The sequence below is a fragment of the Tachypleus tridentatus genome, unplaced genomic scaffold, assembly GCF_004210375.1.
Source record: "Tachypleus tridentatus isolate NWPU-2018 unplaced genomic scaffold, ASM421037v1 Hic_cluster_2, whole genome shotgun sequence".
Classification (NCBI taxonomy): Eukaryota; Metazoa; Arthropoda; class Merostomata; order Xiphosura; family Limulidae; genus Tachypleus; species Tachypleus tridentatus.
In genome coordinates this window covers 37134233-37142528 of record NW_027467782.1, presented here as the reverse complement: position 1 = coordinate 37142528, position 8296 = coordinate 37134233, and positions in this window count along the sequence as shown.

Sequence of the window (8296 nt, the reverse complement as noted above, 5' to 3'; positions counted from 1 at the left end):
TAATCCAGAACTTAGGTTTTCTCTGTATGAAATTATTTGAAAGCGAAGGAAAGAAACTGGGATGTAAAATTGATCAGTTTAATATCATATACTTACTTAGTATATCACTCAAAGTGATCAGTTTAATATCATATACTTACTTAGTATATCACTCAAAGTGATCAGTTTAATGTCATATACTTACTTAGTATATCACTCAAAGTGATCAGTTTAATATCATATACTTAGTATACTTAGTATATCACTCAAAGTGATCAGTTTAATATCATATACTTAGTATATCACTCAAAGTGATCAGTTTAATGTCATATACTTACTTAGTATATCACTCAAAGTGATCAGTTTAATATCATATACTTACTTAGTATATCACTCAAAGTGATCAGTTTAATGTCATATACTTACTTAGTATATCACTCAAAGTGATCAGTTTAATGTCATATACTTACTTAGTATATTACTCAAAGTGATCAGTTTAATGTCATATACATTTTAAGTTGTAAAGTTTTTAAAAACTAATGAACGTAAAACAAAATACCAGCAAACAAAAAACAGTTAACTGGTTATTGAAGTAATATGCTTAAAATAATACCTTCTTATTAATTAGTTTTTTGTTCCAGAAATGATCTTTTTATCTATAATATTTTACTACTTAGTACAAATTTATATTTAAAATCATTCTTTTACAACTTTTCACAAAACTTTTCTTTGGGTTTCGTCTTCTGAACAACTCACATACAGAATCTCAAACCGTGTCTACCATATAGAATTTAACATGAACAACTCACATACAGAATCTCAAACAGTGTCTACCATATAGAATTTAACATGAACAACTCACATACAGAATCTCAAACAGTGTCTACCATATAGAATTTAACACACTTTAAGTTTTAAATGTAGAAAACTCTCCTGGTGGTGTACCTATCACATTTAAACTCACCCTTGGCCAATCTGTTTTATTATGGAATATTTTGATAGGAATCGCCTATTGAAACAATACTTTTTAACTTTTTCATAATTTTTTATCATCTGTTATTTTCTTTTTTCTTTGACAAAATATAATAATATAACAATTAGCATGCCATGCAAATATGGTCAACAAATATTACTTGTAATGATTGCTGTAAAAAACATTCGACATTGCACTATCAAATTTATGACCAAGGTTGAATCTACTTAAACAAAAGATCAGTGTCATGTTTCACAGGCAGAAAGATTCATTATGAAAAACGTTCATTAATCAAGACCGAATACACATTCACAATTATTTATCGTGTTTTACAAGTGTAAGAATTTGTTGTAATTTTCTACCATTTATAACATGTTGCATAAGTAATTATTATTTAGCATTTTCAATCCCTTATGTAACTTTTAGCAGGAGACTTTTAGTAAAAATTAGGTATGTTTTCTGTATAAATTGTCATAAATAAATACTTTTTGTTGTTTTAACAGGAGACTAGAGAAGTTGCCACGACTTAGTTTGGATATAACTTACATTACTGAACGTAACATAGATGAGATGATGATGTCAACAAGTTTGATTTTCAACTTTGTTATAACTGCTGTATATATTTTAAATTATTGGTGATATTTTGAATTAGTTGGTTTTAAAGTTATTTTGTTCTAATTCCTCCTCTATTACTACAAGTCTTCCTCTACATAAGGTGCTAAATGTTGGTCAAGTACCATCTTTACTACGATTATATTAAAATTATGTTCATGTTTAACTAACAGATGTTTGTATAATAACAAGCAGGTGCTCGTTGAAACAATTCAACTGTTGCGCAGTTGGCAAAAATGTTTTGTTTTTTAAGCAATGGATGCATACAGCACAATATAGAGCGCCCAAGTTCGCTGAGTAGTTGTGTAGATTTTCCAGCTGGATTCCACTGTTTCTTGTCATTTTACTGAGCGCAAGAAGAGACCTCTACCGAGGTGAGCATTTTTTGACAGTTGTCGTTTCCACACGAAGTTTCAAAGGGATTTTATTCGACATGATACAATACAATAATGCATGAATAGAATACCAACATGAAAAAAATTACATCTTTAAACAGTTACTTATATTTGGTCGACAAAGTAAGTCCTCGTTTTCCATTGTTATTTCTTTTTTTCTTTCATAAAATTTCCTCATAAAACGAAACATTTTTAATAAGATATATTTTTCTCGGATTGACTGCCTCCCAGTGAAACAGGATAAGTCTTCACATTGATAATGCTAAAAATCAGTGGACACAGCATATAGCGTGTTGTGGGTATGCTATAAGATCTTTGATTGCTTAGATTTGTTTTGCGTTTGAAACTGGTTCTGTGGCAGATCCTAAACGCGGTAGGAGAATTCTGTTACAAAATAAGAAATTTTCTTCATCAAGTACGTAGTTCTTTCATAATCTGAAATATTTAAAACATTTAATTATAAAAGGCCGCGCAACCGTAACAACGCAACATGGGCCAAAGATTGATTGATTTCAACGGTGCACATCTCTAACAGCTCTAGCGGGTCGAGTTAACAAACATAACGATCTAACGCGGCTTTTGCAACACTTCGTGACCTTCCAGTAGTCCTCACATAATTAACCTCATTTAGTCACAATAACAATATTGTTTTCCAGCACTGCATCAGCAGGTCTCGTTACTTATGGAAAGCAGTTGTACTCAGTGAACCCAAAGATTCTTGCTTTAATTATATTATCTATTTCTGTCAAGCAACTATTGTTAGTTTATTCATACACCCTCAAGTCCTTCCTGCATATCCTAAAATAATTGTTCAACATTTACCTGTCTGATTTAATGGCTCCTCTGCAGCCTAGGTAATGACATGTGTTTGGATTCTGTCTGCAGACTTACAACGCTAAAACCCGGGTTTCGATACCCGTTTTGGGCAGAGCACAGATAGTCCATGGTGTAGCTTTGTGCTTAATTCAAAACAACAACCAGTCTAAATATACTATTACTAAGTTTTCAATTTATAAACATATTCCTGGCCTATAACTTGGATTCATAGAGAAAGTGGACTGTCTAACTATTTGATTGATGGTTAATTGTAGATTTAGACCATTGATAGGCTAGAGTTCTTTGATCCAATGCTAATTTAGCGAGTTTGTCACCACAAAATATCTAAAATCAGCATCAAACGGGCCATCATTACAAGTGGTGTTCGAATCATTTTGTCACCCCCTCTACCCCAGTGGCTCAACAAGAAGTTAGCAGACTAACAATGCTAAAAATTGAATTTCAATATCGATTGTGCAGTTGCACGCTAAACAACCGACTGATCAGCTAATTGAATCATTTTGTAAATACAAAGTTACCGTTGTGACTTTTTTTGTCTTTCTGTGACTAGGTTGTCGTGTGTTATTTGCTGCATTTTTACAATTCGATTCCGAACAAACAGTAGACCAGTGTGAGCCCCATATCGTAAAGAATTTTGCATTTTTACATAACATATAGGATTTTCTAATACACACAAAGTTAAAATGAAGTTAGTTAGCCATTCTTTGTAAATTTGAAGAAAGAGTACCGGAAAGTAAACATTCCATATTATTATGAACAATACTGGTATATGACGGAGGCTAAGAAGAGTTATGTGAGTTAATTATAAAGTAAATACGTAAAGCGCCATACAGTTTAGTAGTGGTTAAATACACAATAGCTTACGCATGCGTACTAATAATGGTTTACTCATGCTTAAATTACCAGCCTTAAATAATTACTTTTAAAGTAGTTAAATGAACTCAAATGTTACACAGGTAAATTGATAGCGATATAAAATTATATAATCAGGACTCTATCTTACATATGGCTTGATAATTTTACGAAGTTTCAATGAATAGCCGTGTTTTTTCAAGGGTTTTCTAAATGTCATTGTGTTTGAATGTTTTTCAGGGGGTGTGTGATCAGTTGAAAGGTGCTTACTCCCTAACCTCTTCACTTCGTTATCCAAACTTTTTAATTTGTCTTGTAAGTGGAGTAACGAAAACTGCGTCAACTCTTTTAGATTTTCACATAGTTTTCGATGACTAAGGTACACCTTTCAACCCTAGTAGCCAACAGTAGTCGATTTAGCAGATTTTCGTATTTTAAAAGCTTCATAGTTCTTGATTTTGCCGGTTACAGGTGGCGACATCTGTAGAGAGTTTAGGAAAGATGTTTTGCCACATTGATCAAATTCCACCCTCATAAAATAAGAAAATATCTTTGTATGTCCGTGGTTATCAACAGACTTAAACCAGTGTGGCAAAACAATGAGGAATAATATTCTACACATGTCCTTCATGTTTCATCAGAATTCGATTACCTTGGACTGAGTTATAAAGCAAAGAAGTATAAAAATCTATCCCTATGTTAACTGTAATCTTGACCCAAAGTATATCAAATTTCGGCCATATCCATTCAGCTGTTTATGATAAATCGTGCTGAGAAACACACACAGAAATAAACACACTGGGATGAAAACATAACCTTCATCATCTTCAATGGCAGATACAATGATTGGTTTAAACCCCAGGAAGTTACTTTCTATTTTTGGAGCAAATGGAATTCTGTAACGTTTTTTGTGTGCAGGAAAACATTTTGTTCACTGCCTTGACTGAGGATTTAAATGATCTGTCAGTACAGGATAAATGCCAGCTCTGTCCACAGATTCAGCTGCTGTTTCATCAGTCTTTTACATAAAACAGTTATGGATATACCCGACACATAACACCCAGATATTTTCAGTTACCTAATTTTCAGTGTTTAATTTTGAAAGCACACAAAGTTTAGATGCCTTGTAACAGGCTGGGTGCACGTAATCAGACGCATTAGTTTTCATAATCCAGTCGAAGTTAAAGAACTGGTACAAAAACTGTTAAACACACGAGTTCTATATAACCACGTTTACTTGGTTAGAAATATTTAATGTGGATAGATATTGTTCTATACTGAAAGAAAAACTACTTATTTGTTAAATTTTTGTAACGTTTACCAGATATATTAGTGTTATTGTTTGTTTGGGGAAATTTCGTCCAAAGCTACACGAGAGCTATTCACGCTAGCCGTCTAATTTAATAGTTTAAGACAAGAGAGAAGACAGCTGGGTTTTACCACCCATCGCCAACTCTTAGGCTAGTCTTTACCAAAGAATATTGGGATTAATCGTCACATTATAACGCCACCACGGCTCAAACAACGATCATGTTTGATGTGACGGGGATTCGAATCCATTCCTCTCATATTACGAATTGAACGCTCTAACTATGATGTTATGTCGAGCCATTAGGCCTAGAATCTAGATCTAATTGTTTAACGGGGCAACGCTTGAATTGGAACCTTACGATACATTTACATTTATATTTTATAGATCATATACCAGTAAATATATTTTAATGCATGATTCTGTCCAAATAATCACATTTTTCATAAAACAAGCAGGCTACTATAGGCTACAGGCTGCTATATATAATTACAGTTTCGGAAATATGTGTTGATGATAAATATGTAATTAATGTGTTAAAATGAGGCAACATTCACAGTTTACAACAAAAGTTTATTTTCGTATCAGTTAACTACCGATCCTGATTTACAGTAAAATTGTAAAATATAACGGTTATTAAATTTCAAGTTGTTCACAAATTAACAAAAGTTTATATATTAATGCTATATTTCAGTACGAGCCTAAATATATATAGTAATAACTGTGGGCTATTGTTTTAGGTAGGATTGTTTGATCTGTATCAAAAATTATTCCTGTTCTCGAATCTCTTGTGGTTCTAGTATTAATATTCATGATGTCCTGCGATGACACAGCAGTATATCTTTAGGTTAAATTTCTAAAATCAGGGGATAAATTCCCCTCAGTAGAGACAGCAGATAACCAAATATTCATGACAATTTCATTCTCCGAAAGAAAATACTTGTATTACATTCGTGTATGTTTGTATTGACGTCAGTCACAATGACTTACCTTTATATGGGTTTTCGGTCAACTAGAAGGCCAGGACTTGACTGCACATTGCACGTATGTACACTCTTGTGCAAATTAATTGAAACAAGACGGAAAATTACGATTTTTTCAATTTTTTTGCGTTTTATTTCTGAGAATCCAAAAATTACAAATTAATACATGATTTGACCGCCTTTATGTTTCAGCAGATCATTAATCCGCTTTGGTATCGAGTCCACGAGTTGACTACAATCTTTGCTAATTTTTGGATCGCGGTACCACACCTCAGTTATGGCCTCAATTAGCTTATCTTGCGTAGTACAGTCTTTTGCTCGAAGTCTTTCGTTACAAATCGCCCAAAGATCTTCAATAGGATTTAAGTCCGTAGAGTTTACAGGCCAGTCCAGCACCTTTATTCGCGTTGTAGTCATAAAATTCTTCACAAGTTTCGATGTGTGGCACGGAGCCAGATCTTGCTGAAAAATGCCAAATCAATCAGGAAATCTCTCTTTCAATTCTGGAACGACTATTTTCTGCAAAACTTCGACGTACTGTGGTTCTCGCGTTATACCTTCTACGATATGTAGAAGGGATGTTTTACGAACTGATTGATGTGAGATTCTCGAAGTTTCTCATCTGGAGATCTGCGAACATGCAGACTTCTTTGACCCTGTACGAAGAAATGAGTCTCGTCACTGAATAACACCTTCCTCCACGTTTCTTGCGTGTAGTTCTTATATTTCAGACCCCATTGATACCGTTGTTTTGTCATTGAGTTGATAAGAAGTTGTTTTTTGACTGGTGCCCTTCGACCGACATCAAGAAGCTTACGACGAACCGTTGAAGAGCTGATTTTTTATTCCTTTGACCTCAAAATCTCTTTTTATGGCGTCACTTATTTTCCCTTAATCTTTCACACACTCCCTTACCACGTACGCGTCGTCTCTTGGCGTTGTTTTCCTTTTTCAGCCACATCTTTCTTTACGTTTCGGACTGATAGATCCGGTACACACCTTGGCCTGGAATACAGCGCTGACTGTCGATAGGCTAACACCAACAACGTCCACGATTTCCTTGTAAGTCATGCCGGTGTACTAGTGCAGTGTCACAATCTTTGTACGCTTTCTAGGAGTCACATCCATTGTGTATGACGGTTAAAAAACGACTAATTAGCAGCAAAACAAATAGCCTCATTTTTGAAGAAAGTCTAACGCAATTTCGAATGGCGTAATATTCCTCAAAATTTCGTCATATATCCCAAAAAATAGATCGACCGTACTGCAAAACATAGCTAATTACGCCGTCTGTGTGAAAAAATGAGTATTAAAGGAAATCAGCGGGTCCATCGAGCCAACACCGGCCGCCATGCTGAAAATATTGTAAAATGACCATTTCTTTCAATTAATTTGCACAAGGGTGTAACAGGAATATGATTGTGTTACGTGCAGCAGCCACATTATTCTTAAAGGTCATTCTTGTACCTTGTGCAACCAAGTGCAACAAAACCAGTTGGCATTATTACATGATTCAGTTCTAAGCATTTACTACTTTTAGAACCTCACGTGAGAGACTGGTTTCCACAAGACCAGATAATTACTCACTTCATCACCGAGTGTGAGCAATTTAAACCTTTCACTAAGTGTCATTAATGTGTTGCTATTGGTGCAAATAATACGAAGACCTTGACTAGCAAAAACAAATATTTCATTTTTGTGTGTTTTTATAACTAGTATAAAATATTCACTCTCACCGTGGAACTCTAAGATTCTGTCATGATTCACAAAGACCTTAACGCACCAATCAAATGTCTCCTTTATCTTGATTACTTCTATAGCTACCTTGCTGCCTCAATGCGTCGATTCATTAATTGATTTGATTGTTGCAAGCTCTCAAACTTAATACAGTTTAACTCGTTTAATTAATGTAACGAATGGTGCAAGGAATCAACGGTCTGATTTGAAAAGAACTGTAGTTCTATTGTATCATCAACATTGAAACTACAATAATTGTATACATTTAGCATCGAAAAGTAATCATATACTTCAAACATCAACAAATATGAGGAAAAGTGATTAATAGTTTCACTGTGTGCATATAAAAAAAGTTACATGTTTTTCGACACATTCCCTAGCAGCAGAGTGGTATGTCTGCATTACAACGCTAAAATCAGGTTTCGATACATGTAATGGTCAGAACACGTTGTGTAGTTTTGTGCTTAACTACAAAGTTTCTCGACAATGGTCAATTACTAACTCAAAGTATTTATGAATAAAAATATATTTAATGTATCATTATTTTATGCCAATTACAACTACGACGTTCATTTAAGTTTTATTTGACTTTTGAAACCTGGATTCCATCGTTTTAATT